This window comes from Podarcis gaigeae (genome assembly GCF_964106915.1).
Source record: "Podarcis gaigeae genome assembly, chromosome: 6".
Lineage (NCBI taxonomy): Eukaryota > Metazoa > Chordata > Lepidosauria > Squamata > Lacertidae > Podarcis > Podarcis gaigeae.
Window position 1 is genome coordinate 77299099 of NC_139682.1, and position 12979 is coordinate 77312077.

The 12979-nt window shown below is 42.1% G+C and overlaps 1 long non-coding RNA gene across 2 annotated transcripts in view; it reads left to right on the forward strand.

Annotated features, from left to right (window-relative positions):
* Nucleotides 1–12979, forward strand: part of LOC310846678 — an 82137-nt gene that overhangs the window by 3604 nt on the left and 65554 nt on the right. The window contains exon 1 of one of the 2 annotated variants that reach the window (XR_014565455.1): nucleotides 401–444. The exons of the other annotated variant lie outside the window; for it this stretch is intronic. This is a non-coding gene — a long non-coding RNA (uncharacterized lncRNA). Of the gene's footprint in view, nucleotides 1–400; nucleotides 445–12979 lie in introns of those variants that run through there. 2 annotated transcript variants of the gene reach the window in all.

Consider the following 12979-nt stretch of genomic DNA (forward strand, 5'->3'; position numbering starts at 1 on the left):
TCCTTTCATCTGTTTTGAATCTGACACTTTTGACATTATTTAATGTTGGCTTTTCCCCGATATCAAAAGTTCCCGATCCACCTTCTTAATGTCATTTGCTGCTTTGTGTGCACTTTGATCACATCTCCTCCTCCTCTCCTCCCTCCGTCTAAAGCAAACTATTCCAATCTGTTTGTTCTGTCACCATGCAAAACCCTTTTATCCATGGCCTTCATAATTGATTGTTGTTTTTTTCACTGAAACTCCTGCAGCAGTATGCTTGTCGGCAATGGACAGAAAGGAAAGCAGACTTTAAAATTCTGTAGAGCATTGAAAGATAAAGTCAGAACTGTGAGTCTGGTGTGGAGCTTCAGACTGCAGTTTTGAGAGTGCACAGGAAGTGAGAACAGACCTGAGAGGCCTCTCAGAAAATGGAAGACCCTTTTGAGTATGCTTTCATTCCAGGTAAAGCAATCATAGAGGGCCTTTCAGATGATGTTAGATTACGGTTCCCATCAGCTCCACCTTTCTCTTTCTCTCTCTTTCCCTTTCCAGTAGCTTGCCATAGGAGGCACAGGCTGCTCTGGCCTCAAGTCTGAACTGATCACGTGTAGAAGGCTTTTGAAATTAAGCTGCAGGCTACAGAAAATTAGGCTGACGGTTGCTGAAGGCCCTAGAGCCACAGGCTGTCCAGCTCTGCTTCATCTAGCGGTCTAGCTGTTAAACTGAAAGCAGGGTACCACTTCCAACCTGCACATCCCATGCAAATGTTTGCCTGCCACCTGCACAGCACAGTCAGCTTCTCAAAAAGAAAAATCTAAATAAGCTGATATACTCAACCCTGTGGTCTTTAGGGGTGTCTTGTGATGGATTAGATACAGATGTGTAATAAGTAATTAATTTAGAAAGGTGGAGGCCACAATTGGGAGGAGGGATCATATTCTGATCTGACATGCCTAGAGCCACACAGTTGGATTTGGGTTTCACTGGACCAAGGCCAAGACTCAGTTCCAATTGACTATTTCAGAGAAAGAGATGCTGTGGCTGAATGTTTGTGAATTTGAATGTGTGTGCATTTCTTTCCCAGGTTTTTCTTTCAGCTCTGTGATTAATACACCCATATGTAAGTATTTCTTACGTGTAAAGGTTGTGATCTTCTGGAAGGAACCACCGTAGTTTAATCTAACCTTGGGTCATATGATATGCTGTTAAATCCAGAGCTATCATTCATAGAATCACAGAACTGGAGAGTTGAAGGTACTGTGAGGGTCATCTGGTCTAACCCCCTGCCATGCAAAAATCTTTTTGCCCAACGTGGGGCTTGAACTCATGACTTTGAGATTAAGAGTCTCACGCTCTACCAACTGAGCATTGCTTAACTGGAATGAGGGATTGCTTAAAGGAGAAAAGCACGGGCTTGTAGCAGGTTTTATTACCATAAGATTGCCAGGATTGAAATGACTAGTAAATGGGGAAGTCTGGACAGGAGTCATATTTGAATCCAAAAAAATTAAAAATAATAAAAATGAATCAGTTATGTACAAAAGAAATTGACAAATTTAATTAGATTTAGAGAAGTATGAAAGATACATTATCTAATCTATATGAAATGGTCTCTGTTCACTTTTGGGATTTATATTAGCATCCATATGGTAAGAACTGGAATGCCCATTCCAGGGCAAAGAACAGAAAGAGCTGCATGCTTATAACCTCAGTAAGATACTTGCATACTCTCCAAGTGTCCCGACTTTCCAGGAACAGTCCTGGAATTATGAAAGCTATCCCAGCTTCTGATTTGATCCTGAAATGTCCCTATTTCCCCTGCCAGGGCTGCCACTACTAACCTCGAGGAGGAGGAGGTGCTTGTTCTGAGCTGCAGATGTGACTGCTAAGAAGCATCCCATTGCCTCTCCATGGCTGCCGCTGCTGGAGAGTGGGTAAGGAGGAAGAGAGGTTCCTGCCACCAAGACCCAGCCCTATGTGATACGCTGGCTCTGAGGGGCAGGAGGAAAGGGGTAGCAGAGTGCAAGGGGTCTTGGTTATGGGGGAAAAAATAATACTTTGTTCATCTGTGTCTAATCTTGCCCTTTTCTACAATTTATTTCTTGGTGTGTGTTTTTCTTTTTTGTATTTCTACCAAAGAATAAAATAGAAGAAGTTTGGGATTAAGAGGTTTTCTCAGGCCGTGTCCCATTGGTGAAGTGGTCGTGGCACTTACCCTTCTTTCCATAGGAGATGCTCTGTGGAGGGGGGAAGCAAAAAATGGGGAGTCAAGGAGGGTTAGTTGGGGGGGATGAGAAATGTCCCTATTTTCACCTGAGGATATTTGGGGGGTATGTTCAGTAGTGTAGCATGGGTTGCTGGTGCCCGGGGCAGGCAGGCTGCTGACATGACTGGAGCACCCCACCACCACAAGAGCCAAGTGAGGCCATGCTGCACCAGCTGCCTGCCTGCCTGTGCAGGGGGGAGCCTGGCCAGCTGACACAGCCCTTGGTGGGCAAATCCCCGCCATGCCCACAAAGAGGAACACTGTTCCATGCTGTGCTGGGGTTGCTCCTTGCCCACTTACCTCTGTATACGCTTGTTCACTGTGGGCCTGGGCTGTTCTGCCACCTTTGCCAGGGTGGGGCAGGCATCGCCATGGAAGCTGGCTCCTGCATGGGGGTGCCTGGTTGCACAACCTCAGAATTTTGTGCTCAAGGCCATTGCCCCCTGGCCCCCCACGCAAATAGCATGTCTACTTCTTGGAGGCGGAAAGAATTGGGAGGAATGATTAGTGCTGCTTCCCCATTCTCTCCTCTGAAAGCTGGTTGAAGCTATGATTAATTTTATAACTGGGTTTCTATATGCATAGCCCCAACAGCCAGACAGGGCTGAGCATGACCCACACATGGCGTTTTTCATTTACGGTATCTAAGGAACAGGCTCAGCATAGCTGAATCAGGGTCATGGGTTTAAATTTAGATACTATTTTGTTACATTGGTGAACTTTATTGCTTTGTGTCAACTGACCAATAATTATACTAGTTAGAGGTTTCTTAAAAGGTGTTTAAAAAGTGTACTCTCAGACTACGCAAATGCACTTCGCTGAGGATAGCGATAACTACTTAATGCGACCAAATCTTTTTTCCTCCTTTTATTGATGATGCTTTCTTTAATGTACTTACTCACAGAAAACCACATGAAGGGGAGAAAATATATGGTTCCCTCCCCCCATAATATCTGTTAATATAGAGAGAAAATTATATATATTACTACCCTGGGTCTTTTGTGCACTTTTAAACAAAATACTGAGCACTTTAATCTTTCCAAAATCAACTGAGCTTAATATTCATCAATCATCCCTGCTAAAGAATAGCATTTGTTTCACACAAGAGGAGTCATTAAAACTTGCAATTAATTGCCCGTGACCCAAATTCCTACTGTGTCCCAGCTGGCATGAAAAACACTACGGTTTGCAAACAATCTTTTCCCTTTCTTTAACCTTTGGCACGCAAAACGTATTACCCAAGTGTTATCAATTAAACCAGGTCAGCAACGCCAGAGCACTGCCCGCTGTTCATCGCAGTGGGGAAGAGTGATCCATAGCATTCTTAATCCGCAGCACCAAAGTGCGCGAGCTTAGAAAATTTACACCCGAGCCTCTCAAAGCATAGTTAATTTGTTCACATTTTCCTAAGATCAATTAACAGCAGGGAGGCATTTTAATGAAATAAAGTTGTGATTCCCACAGGGACTATTTGGAAAGAACATTACAAAGCAGCATGTACGTTACGCTTTTACATTAAGACATGATTAATAACACCGCTGTTAAGCTCCACATCAGCTTACATATAGCAGGGAGTTAATAGATGCCGCTAATTAAGTAATCATATTCTTTAGCATATACCCCCGCCAAAATGTCTTCCTCCCATCACTTAAGTTCGTCCTTCAGGACCAGTAGAAATGGGCATCACTAAAAGAAGCCATTAGGTTTTCTTCTGTGTTGTGGTTTCCCAATAAAAGCTAGATCCCCTCGGAACATTACAGAAGCGTTAATCGATGGAGGCAGTTCTTCGCTGAAACATCCAAAGGCATCACAAAACATCTATAAAGAAATGAATCCAGGACACTCTAGCATGGGGGACCAGTGAGCCCCACAACCACAAACCTCTGTATTTGGTGCTTGAGACTTTCACTAGGTGAAGCCCCCTCTCCAGACTACACCCCTTATTCATCCTGTCTCCACCCTTCTTAGCTGCTTTCATCTGGCTGGAACATGTCTTTGAGATAATGCTTTCCTAGATGGAATATACAGAGCTATGTGTGTGTGCGCACGCAGGAACCTCTGAATTTCACATGGGTGGAAGGTAGACCACTTTCTTTCTTTCTTTCTTTCTTTATTTATTTGTTTGTTGGTTGGTTGGTTGGTTGGTTGGTTGGTTGGTTTTCACATATTACATGACAATACAGATGTACCAAAGCCAACACCATTTCTTCCCCATCCCTGCATACGTTTACATTTATATTTTCTCAATCCATCATATTATTCTTTTCTCCTCTCTCCCACTTCCCTCCGCCCCCACTCGATTTCCTCGACATTATACAATTTACAATAATCTTTGCATTCCACAATCTTCTCAAATCATCTATATGTTCTTATTAGCTTTCCTTACTAATTTTCTTCCATCCAGTACTTCACATTTTAATCTAGGCATATCAGCGTATCGTTTTTTGAGCAATATTTTGCCATATATTCATCAAAACATTTCCACTCCTTTTTAAATTTTTGATTTATACTGATTCCTTTTTTTTATAAGATATTTATTAGCATTTTCACAAGTTTTATAAAACACAAAAATCACACAAAAAAGACACAAAAAGTAAAATCAAAAATACATATAAAAAAAGAAAAAATCGAAACAACAAACAAAAATCACATGTATAACTTCATTCCCTTATATTCGTGAAAATAACTTTCCCGACCTCCTCATACCTCTCCTTACTGCATTCCATTCTCTAATTAATTTATCTTCAACAAATCCTTCCCTTAATTTTAATTAAATTTCTTAAAATTTCTTTTCATATTACATAATAATTACAGCTAGCAACCCCTTAATTTCAGAATCAGCATCATCTTAACATTCAGTAATTTTACAATGTTTCTTAAGATAATCTTTAACTTTCTTCCAATCTTCTTCCACTTTCTCTTTCCCCTGGTCTCGGATTCTGCCGGTCATCTCTGCCAGTCCCATATAGTCTATAACTTTCATCTGCCATTCTTCCACGGTGGGTAGTTCTTCTGTCTTCCAATTCTTTGCGATAAGTGTTCTTGCTGCTGTTGTAGCATACATAAAAAAAGTCCTGTCCTTCTTTAACACCAATTGGCCGACCATGCCCAGGAGAAAGGCCTCTGGTTTCTTTAAGAAGGTATATTTAAATACCTTTTTCATTTCATTATAAATCTTCTCCCAGAAAGCCTTAATCCTTGGGCATGTCCACCAAAGGTGAAAAAAAGTACCTTCAGTCTCTTTACATTTCCAACATTTATTGTCAGACAAGTGGTATATTTTTGCAAGCTTGACTGGGGTCATGTACCACCTATAAATCATTTTCATAATATTTTCTTTTAAGGCATTACATGCCGTAAATTTTATACCGGTGGTCCATAACCGTTCCCAGTCTTCAAACATAATGTTATGACCAATATCTTGTGCCCACTTGATCATAGCTGATTTAACTGTTTCATCCTGTGTATTCCATTCCAACAGCAAGTTATACATTTTTGACAAGTTCTTAGTTTTGGGTTCTAACAGTTCTGTCTCCAATTTCGATTTCTCCACCTGAAAACATTTTTCCTATCGGACTTAAACACCTCCATTATTTGATAATAATGAAGCCAATCTCGCACTTTATCTTTCAATTTCTCATAACTCTGCAAATTCAATTTATCCCCCTCCTGTTCCACAATTTCCCAATATTTCGGCCATTTAGACTCCATATTTAGTTTTTTCACAGCCTTTGCCTCCATTGGGGATAACCACCTAGGAGTTTTATTTTCCAGCAGATCTTTATACCTGATCCAGACATTGTACAATGCTTTCCTGACAATATGATTTTTAAAAGCTTTATGAGCTTTAACCTTGTCATGCCACAAATATGCATGCCACCCAAAGGTATTGTTGAACCCTTCTAAATCCAAAATGTCTGTATTCTCAAGAAGTAGCCAATCTTTCAACCAGCAGAAAGAATATCTTTTTGACACTTCTTGAAACAGTCCACCTTATCCATAATTTGCAGTGTTTGGAACAAAAACAACATTCTCGGCAATACATTCATCTTTATAGCTGCAATTCGACCCAACAAAGAAAGCTTCAACTTTGACCAAATTTCTAAATCTTTTTTCACTTCTGTCCAACATTTTTCATAATTATCTTTAAATAGATTCAGATTTTTAGCTGTCATATTAATCCCCAAATATTTCACTTTCTTAACCACAGTTAAACCTGTCACATTCTGAAACTTCTCCCTTTCAATAGGTTTTAAATTTTTCTCTAAAACCTTAGTTTTAGTTTTGTTCAATTTAAATCCTGCCACTTGACCAAAATCTTGAATTGATTTATACTGATTCCTTACCATAGCAGTTAATTTTGCCAAAATTAAATATTCATTTAGTTAAAAATCCATTTCTGAAGGTAGACCACTATAAAAAGGTAAGAGCAACACCTATTGGTTCCATCTGCTTTGTCAGTGGCTGGCAGGGCCAGAGGCAAAAAAAAGTAGATGGAATAAAAAAGTAAGAGCAACACCAATTGGTTCCATCTACTTTTTTTGCATCTGGCCCTGCCAACCACTGAAATGTGCCCCCCTCTCCCTAGGATACTGGCCACAAGGGAATTCAGACCTCTGGCTGAAATTCATTCTCAAACCTGAAATAAATTATATTTAGGGCAGAGTTAACCTAGAACATATTGGCCCAGTATAAAACTTGAAAATAATGCAATATAATATTACCTAATGAGAACATATGAGCTGCATGATTCTGTGGGTCAGGAGGATTAGAGATTGAAGTGTATAATAATAATAATAATAATAATAATAATAATAATAATAATAATAATATCCTGCCCATCTGGCTGGGTTGCCCGCTGGCATCCCCCACGCTACACCCCTGATCAGAGTTCCCTGGAAAGAGGGATTGATTGTTAAACTACTGTAATAATTTTAGCTCAGTGTGTGTGGGGGGGAATAGAGGTTTCTCAACAACAGGCATAGGCAAACTCGGACCTCCGGATGTTTAGGGACTACAACTCCCATTATCCCTGACCACTGGTCCTGTTAGCTAGGGGTGATGGGAGTTGTAGTCCCAAAACATCTGGAGGGCTGAGTTTGCCTATGTCTGCTTAACAACTTTCAGCACCCTTAACAGGCTATAGTTCCCAGGATTCTTTGGGGGAAGCCATAACTGTTTGATGCTGCTTTAAGTGTATAGTGCAATTCGGGCCCCACCTTCAGCCAAGACCTGATGGAGGCTTGGAGAACAGCAGGAAGCACAGTCCTGCAACCTTAGGAGAAACCTGAATCTTGTGCCTCCGGTGCAGGTTTTGATCAACCAAAATGTACTGAGCACTTTTCTCCCACTTAGACTATAGATACGGACAGAGATATCTTTCAGCACCTTTCTGAGGTTTTGCCTGTTCTTCTGTTCCCTCTGGTCTTTTGGTGCTACCTCTTTTATATCCCTTTCTTGATTCAGTATAAGGGAGCTTCATGTGTTATTAAATTAATTGTTCAATTCTGAAAGAGTTTTCAATGCGGTTTATGATAAGTTAAAGTCTAATATATACAGCCCCAACTAGATTGTATGTATTATGCATTTCATGCATTATGCATCTAATCATCTAATGACCTCTTAAGTAAGGTGGCCTAAGCACAGTCAGATATGCACCTTAATTTAAATTCAGTGCCACGTTAAGGTACCAGAATGGGCAAGGGGTGCAGAACTTAATGTCAGAGAGAGCAAACAGGTCATCTGTGCCACCACATCTACAGGCAACCCAGCCTACCAACTGGGCATCTTAACACCTGTGGATTTTCCCGTGGTGATTCATACAGTCATGTGTATTTTAGACCATAAATACCATGGTTAACCATGGGTTAGCTGTTAATTTGTGAATGCTTCACCCCTCCCCTGCTCCTGCTGCTGCATTATGTCCTAACTCTGGCCCCTGGCTTATTTCTGTCACCAATGAACTACAAGCTTAGAGCACTGGCTCATCGCTATGGTTTGGTTGGGGGGGGAATGATCCACAAGTCTTGGCTTGGACTTAATGCTGTGTCAGACCATGGTTTGGTCCCTAGCAGTGCAGTGACAGAAGAAACAGGGGAGGAGTGAAGCACCTGCTCTTTCAGCACCACACACTGACACACTGTACGTTCATATTTAAACCATAGTTTTGTGCCTTTTGTTGGGTCAGATAGAGAGAGAAGGAATATTCTGTGCTAATTGGAGATCACCTTTCTTGACTTCGCTCCATGTTTGTTTGTTTTAGTAGGGAAGGGTGGCTGTCCTGTGGCGACCTTTCCTCTCTGCCATTATCTCACCATCCCTTCCACCTGCCTCTCATTCACTTCAGAAGGCCAGTGTGGTGCAGTGGTTAAGAGCGGTAGACTCATAATCTGGTGAACAGGGTTCGCTTCCCCGCTCCTCCACATGCAGCCGCTGGGTGACCTTGGGCTAGTCCCACTTCTTTGAAGTCTCTCAGCCCCACTCACCTCACAGAGTGTTTGTTGTGGGGGAGGAAGGGAAAGGAGATTGTTAGCCGCTTTGAGACTCCTTCAGTTAGTGATAAAGCGGGATATCAAATCCAAACTTCTTCTTCTTCTTCTTCTTCTTCTTCTTAGATAACCATGCATAAGACTGTGGGTATCAGTGAGCTTACGTGTTTCCCCACCCCATCATGTCACACAGGTATTTCAAAATAGTTTGAAAACAAACTAGGGTTAGTACTACATGTGCCACTGTGTTTTCACCAAGCGTCCTTGGGATCAGATGAAAGACTGCTACCATGGTTTGAAATGGGTTTGCCTATTGTGCCTTGCTTGGGGGTTAAATGGCCCACGTGTTATAGTAACCATTGTTGTTGTTTAGTCGTTTAGTCGTGTCCGACTTCGTGACCCCATGGACCAGAGCACGCCAGGCACTCCTGTCTTCCACTGCCTCCCACAGTTTGGTCAGACTCATGTTCGTAGCTTCGAGAACACTGTCCAACCATCTCGTCCTCTGTCGTCCCCTTCTCCTTGTGCCCTCCATCTTTCCCAACATCAGGATCTTTTCCAGGCAGTCTTCTCTTCTCATGAGGTGGCCAAATTATTGGAGCCTCAGCTTCAGGATCTGACCTTCCAGTGAGCACCCAGAGCTGATTTCCTTAAGAATGGAGAGGTTTGATCTTCTTGCAGTCCATGGGACTCTCAAGAGTCTCTTCCAGCACCATAATTCAAAAGCATCAATTCTTTGGTGATCAGCCTTCTTTATGGTCCAGCTCTCACTTTCATACATCACTACTGGGAAAACCAGTAACTATACGGACCTTTGTTGGCAAGGTGATCTCTGCTTTTTAAGATGCTGTCTAGTATCTTAAAAGGTGATGTCTCTGCTTTTAAAGATGCTGTCTATAGTAACCATAGTTAGCTCCAAAACTGAAAAAGAGTGAGAAATGCCCACACAATTTATTCCTTGCACGATTTCTGTGCCACATCTTCAGCGGCCATTTTGTGTTCCCAGGGAGGCTCCATTCCCATGGGATACTCCCTATCCCTTAACCATGGATGGTTAAGCAACTGAGCAATGTTATGTCTGCACCAGGACATTAAAGCCAGGGGAGAACATCTCATTGACTGTAGTGAATAAAAGCAGCAGTCAAATGTAATGGTGGCTACAGTAAAATACCCTGTGGGCAAGGTGATAGAAGAAAAAAGTATGACAATTTGGTTCACGTAAAGCGTGGGTGGTGCTGTGGTCTAAACCACTGAGCCTAGGGCTTGCTGATCGGAAGGTCAGTGATTCAAATCCCCACAATAGAGTGAGCTCCCATTGCTCAGTCCCAGCTACTGCCAACCTAGCAGTTCGAAAGCACAGCAAAGTGCAAGTAGATAAATAGGTACCGCTCCAGCGGGAAGGTAAACGGCGTTTCTGTGCGCTGCTCTGGTTTCGCCAGAAGCGGCTTAGTCATGCTGGCCACATGACCCAGAAAAACTGTCTGCGGACAAACGTCTGCTCCCTCAGCCAGTAAAGTGAGATGAGTGCCGCAACCCCAGAGTCGTTCTCAACTGGACTTAACTGTCAGGGCTGCTTTACCTTTTTAAAGTTAAATAACAAAGAGCAGAATGTTTTGAAATTGGAAGCCAGATCCTTCTTTTTGTCGGGATGATGGAATGTAGTTCTGGGAAGATTCATGGCCTAAGAAGTGCTTTTTCTTTAAACCTTAACTGTACTGTCTTTTCATCCATTGAATGATGGCTGGGTCATGCTTTGAAACACATTCTCCCTTTTGCAGTGCGGTCAATTGACAGAAGCTTGGCTTCATTCAAGAAATCCTGATATCAAGATTTAGTTTCAGAGATGCAGTATTTTTTTCTCTGATACCTCGAATATGTTCTTGTATGGTTAGACCTGTTTTGCTTATTTTTGATACTGCATTTTTAAATTGTTGTAAACCACCCTGGAGTGGTGTTGTGAAGGGTGGCAGGGAATCTAACTTATAAGAATGAAAATAATAGTATAAAGAAAACATCACTTGTTAATAAATATGCAATCCACCAACGAAGATGGCAATATTGTTATTTTTCTCATTATCATCATCTTCCTCATCATCAGTAGATGGCTTCATTCTATTGTACATTTATTAAGAGATGTTGTCATTCACCTATGGTTTGTATGACTTTTTGTTATGTCAGTGAATTATATATAAACTTTTATTGTGAGTCAAACAGAGCAGAGTTTACCATGGGAAAATAGCATCACCCTCCAGAACCCAGCTGTCACATTGCACACACACACACACACACACACACACACAAAACAGGTGTCACATTCCACCCTCAGCCAATCAGCATACAACACATAAGACACACAGCAACATTCCATCCTTCTCTCACTCCCCACTTTGCACTCATGTCAGTGACACATTTCCAAATGGGGTAGTCAGTTATCATGGTACCTAAACAAACAATCTAACTTAATCCTATGAATGGAAGTTTACAAATGTTACCGGGAGTGGTACAGGGAAGGCCTGAGGGATCTCATATACAGCATAATAATAATAATAATAATAATAATAATAATAATAATAATAATAATAATTTATTTATATCCCACCCTCCCCAGCCGAAGCCAGGCTCAGGGCGGCTAACAACAATAAAATAGTACAATATTCTAAAATCATTTCATTATAAAATTAATTCATCTCAAATTGATGGCAACCATTAGTCTAAAGTTCTGTGAAGATTGCCAAAGGAGGGAGTCAGGCTGTGCCCTGACCAAAGGCCTGGTGGAACAGCTCTGTCTTGCAGGTCTTGTGGAAAGAAGTCAAGTCCCGAAAGATTCTCAAGATCCCTTTAAAAGGAGCACAAACACAAAGCGTTGTATCCAACACTGCAAAAACAGAATTCTATTTGTGTAATGGGACTTCTTCTCCCCTCACACCCCAAAAATCTTCTCTAGAGGGTCCCCCAGGGCTTAGTTTTGAGGGTGCAGTAGGGGGCTAGAGGGGAAAGGAGAGAAGGAAGGGGAAAGGAAGTTGTACACATAGAAGTCTGCTGAGTGAGTGGAGCTGCAGTGTTGGATATAGCCAAGAGTTTTCCATTTTTTTTATCCTCATTGGGCTGTTCTTTATTTTTATTTTTAAGGTGTGTGTTGTTTTTTAATGTAGTGTCGTATGCACCCCAACCTCCAAGCCATAAGAGACTCCAGGGGTACCAGCGCTTACCCAGGGTTCACTTTTCTTGGAATGAAGGTCATTGGAGACTGTGGTGTCTTTTGGATATAGGGCTTTATGCACTATAAACCACAGCACAGGATGGAAGGGCTCACAGCATTAACACTCCAACAGCTTTTGCTTCCCATTAGGTTTCTAATGGGGTGGTCCTTCAATTGCTTTGGATTCAAGCCTCGGTGTCCCCTTCCAGCTTCATCCCATACTAAAAACCAAGACTAGCTCTACCTACCTACAAGATGATGTGGTCACCAGCCAGTTGTTCTCACCAGCCACCAACCAATTGGTTGTCAGGATGCTGTCAGAGGCTTCCATCTGGTTGCCCAGGAAATTAAAAAGACAAAAGTTTCTTACAGTCCTTTTTTATTTCAATATTTACAGAGGGAGGCTATAGAACTCAGCCTCTTGGGTAATGGTGTTGTCCCAAGTGAATCCCACCCCCCCGCCTCTCCCACTTCCTCATTTGTCTCCTCTACAGGTGCTGCTAGGTGTCCTCTGTCTTCAAGCTCTTTGCTCTCCTACTTTTAATGCTCACCAGGTTCTGGGAGGTGGAGGGTCCGGAATGCTTTCTAATGACAATGTATCAGTCAGGTGTCGCTCTGGCTCTTCCATGATTTCCCAGCTTTCCCCCTCATCTGCCTCTGAGCTGCGACCTCCCTCAAAGCCCTGTTGTAAATCTATACTGCCTTCCTCTTCCTCCTCCCTGGAAGGGTCAGGATGGGGAGGCAGTCTCCACCATTCCTCCTCTGCCCACCCCCTGACATCGGCCAACCTTTTAGACATGTAAATAGGGTGCTTAACAGGCCCAGCTGGGTCCATTAATTTAACAAAGAAAGTGATCTGACCATTTCAGCAGCTCCTTTTACTGCACACTACAATTTTACAGATACTAAATCACAGGCTTGGCTGGAAGCTATAGGCATCATACAAATCAACCCCTCAATCCTATGACAGTACTTTTGCAAACCTTGGTAATCCCCCAGGCATGCTGATTCCTTTCCCTTGCTTTTTGCTGGCACCATTTCCAC